This window comes from Callithrix jacchus, chromosome 1, assembly GCF_049354715.1.
Source record: "Callithrix jacchus isolate 240 chromosome 1, calJac240_pri, whole genome shotgun sequence".
Classification (NCBI taxonomy): domain Eukaryota; kingdom Metazoa; phylum Chordata; class Mammalia; order Primates; family Cebidae; genus Callithrix; species Callithrix jacchus.
In genome coordinates, this window is record NC_133502.1 from 146312625 (window position 1) to 146316071 (window position 3447).

Consider the following 3447-nt stretch of genomic DNA (forward strand, 5'->3'; position numbering starts at 1 on the left):
ACTGTAAGCTCGTTGGGGGAAGATCTTTCTGGTCTATTTTGTTTAACGTCAGTGCCTTCCCTCTTTCCCCAGCACTTAGAAAATATCTAGTACAGGCCAGGTGTGGCCGCTCATGCCTGTAATCCCAGCACTTTGGGAGGTGAGACGGGCAGATCACTTGAGGTCAGGAGTTTGAAACCAGCTGGGCCAACGTGGTGAAACACTGTGTCTACTGAAAAAACAAAAATTAGCCAGGGTTACCCAGCTACTCAGGAGACTGAGGCATGAGAATCACCTGAACCCAGGAGGCAGAGGAGGGGGTTGCAGTGAGCTGAGATTGTGCCACTGCACTCCAGCCTGGGCGACAGAGTGAGACTCTGTCTCAAAAAAAAAAAAAAAAACAAAAAACAGAAAGAAAAAGAAAATACCTAGTACAATGTAGGTGCTTAATAAATACTGGCTGAATGGTTAAGTGAATGAATGAACGTAAAGCACTTAGGACAGAATTAGGCAGTGGTAAATACACAATGAATGTTAGCTATTGTTACCATCAGTGATTCTTCACAGTGAGGCTCCCATTTCTCTCCTCCTTCTCCAAACTCATAATCACACCTTCCTTGTCCCCACCACACCCTACCAATCTCTCAATTATAGTAAGGAGCATACCACTCTTTAAATACCTCTATATCTTTTTCCATTTAGGATGAACCAAATGAAATTGCCATTTCTTGTAAGTCAAAAAAAGTCAGATACTGGCTGTTTCAGGTGGTTTAACCTAGTAAGTTTCCCACAGCAGGCTGCAGACCCCCAGGAGGCACAGTTTGCTCACAGAAATGAAATCACCTGCTCCTGGCCCTTCAGAACAGGTGTGATTACAAAGCATGTCCAATCTCTTCTGAAAGAGGCAAGGCACCGATGACAGACTTAAAATACAAGAAGATCCTGCTGAATTATTTTCTGGACCTCCTGAGATTTGATAGAGAAGATTAAAAAAAACACACCAACTTCTAAAACAATCCAGCTTCTGGCCATTTTAAAACAGCAAAGGTTTAAGGCTGAAACACCTTGGTGGGGAGCAACTTCTTTCTTTCCTTCCTTTATTCCTTTCTTTCTCTGTTTCTCTCTTTCGATGGAGTCTCGCTCTGTCACCCAGGCTGGAGTGCAGTAGCACAATCTCAGCTCACTGCAACCTCTGCCTCCCGGGTTCAAGCGATTCTCCTGCCTCAGTCTCCTGAGTAGCTGGGATTACAGGCATGCACACCACACCTGGCTAATATTTATATTTTTATTAGCGATGGGGTTTCATATTGTCCAGGCTGGTCTCAAACTCCTGACCTCAGGTGATCAGTCTGCCTCAGCCTCCCAAAGTGCTAGGATTACAAGCATGAGCCACCACGCCCGGCCAGAAGACAACTTAGAAATAACAGCACTGTGTATGTTTCTCTCTGTAGTTACTTCCTTGGGATAAAGTCCCCAGAGTAGCTGGCTAGGGCAAGTAGAATCATTTTCATGATAACAGGCTGCCAGATTGCCCTGTAAAACTAAATGCCAGAGGCGAATTCCTGCAGCCTTGCCACCACAGAGTTTTATCCTCTTATTTTTATTTTTGCTAATTTTACAGGAATAAATATAAACTGCTTTCTTTTATTATATGTTATGTGTTTTGGGGGGGTGGGGAATAAGGTACTAAGGTCTTGGAATCAGGATCCCTGGGCTCTGTTGCTGGTTTGCTGCGTGGCCTTTGCCCAGTCACATCCCCTCTGGGGACAGGGGATGCCTATCTGTAAAATGAGGGGTTGAATGAGATGACTTCTTAAGGCACCTTTCAGCTCAGACGTTCCATAATTCCACGGTGCATTTAAAAATTATTAGCAATTAAAGTCATAGCATGACTTTTTAATAACCAGAATCTGCAATTTAGCAATGCTCCTAAATCAGGCCAAAAAGGCTTGAACTGGGCGAGCAGGAAAACAGGGCCCAGATTATACATGTGTTGAGATGACAGGAGACCCAGGTAGCATTTAAGCCTGTGCGTCGGAGTTGGGCTCTTGGACCAGCCCGTATACTCAGCCTGCTTTTACGAGGGGATAATAACACTCATTTGTGGTCCAGCTTCCAGTCCTGTGCAGCTCTGCCATGGCCGCGGGGCAAGGTCATAGGCGTTGCTGCAGCCCTAGAATTCCACAGACTTTCAGTCCAAGGTAGCTTACATTCAGGTTCTGCTTGAATACCTGTGATGATAAAGAGCTCACTACCTGTCCAGGGACCTCCTGCCTTCTTTTGGCTGTAAGAAAGTCGCTGGGTGTGGGGCAGGTCATGAAGGGGACAAGAAAGACCAGAAGGCTGAGAAGTGATTCCTGGAAACTGCTCCCTTACACAGAGCCAGCATCAGGGAGGTGGAGAGGAGGCCCCACGAGGCAGGAATGGTCTGTGAGGGGCTCTGGTTCTCCTCACTCCAGATCTCTCAGAAGGTGCCCAGGAGAGGCAGGAAGCTCAGGAGACACATTCCAGTCCTGATGCACAGGTGGGTTCTGAACAAGCCCCAGAAAATCGGAGGCCCCACAGCCTGCTCCAGCGCAGACTCCTCAGCTCCCTCTCCTTGCCTGGGCTCCCTGGGCTATGATGGAGAAATTGCTGGGACCGGGGCTGCTGGCCTGGAGGTGAGCATATTTAAGGGACCTGATCACTGCCCCAGGGTGAGGGAAGAAGAGTCAGAGGTTGTCCAGAGCAGGACCAGCAGGAGAGGCAGTGACTGGGTAGCAGATTCCAGCTTGGTTTACAGCTAGTGAGATTCCAGTCACGGGGAGTGTGCAAGGGGTCAGCAAGGCTTTCCAGAGGGGATCTTACAGAGGGGCCAAGCCAGTTACCACAGGTCTTCTTTACCCAGAGAGCCCGGGGCCACAGTCTCTCAGACCCGTGCTCTGTCTTAATGCCACACAGACAGAGCTCCCTTGGCACTGTCACCCCTCTGAGGTCCAGGCGTGGCTGCGAGTCGACCCTTGTCACACCAGCTAGTGTGTGTCACACCTTGTCACACACTAGCTCTGGGACACAGAGCTAGGCCCCAGCACCTGGCAGGGACCTGGCCTGGGTGGGGAAGGGGAAGGGCTGTCCTAGCCACTCCATAAAGAGGTGCGTACATGGGGCTGGTCCCCTGGCAGGCGAGCTGCCAGGGGTCCAGCCACCTCCAACCTAGGCCTCCTCTAGCCCTAGATGAGTAAACCCTCTTGGCGAGCCGGCTGACACCTCACCTGCACGCACAGGCTGGCTTGGCGAGGACCCGGGGATGCCTCCCACCCCACCGTTTCCGGTACCAGGAAGCTGAGGCCCAGCAGGTAACGCAACCAAGAGGGGGAGGGTCCCGACATGAGTCCCTTGGGGCACCCGGGCCACAGCAGGGGCCTGTTGGAACCGGCTGGCCGCGCCCTGAATGAGCTTCCCTCACTGCGGACGGGAGGGGTGGGCGGT

General features: G+C 50.7%; 1 protein-coding gene across 2 annotated transcripts in view; it reads right to left on the reverse strand.

Moving 5' to 3' along the window:
* CORO2A (coronin 2A) overlaps window positions 1-3447 on the reverse strand; it is a 69051-nt gene that overhangs the window by 64557 nt on the left and 1047 nt on the right. The gene's annotated exons all lie outside the window — the stretch shown is intronic.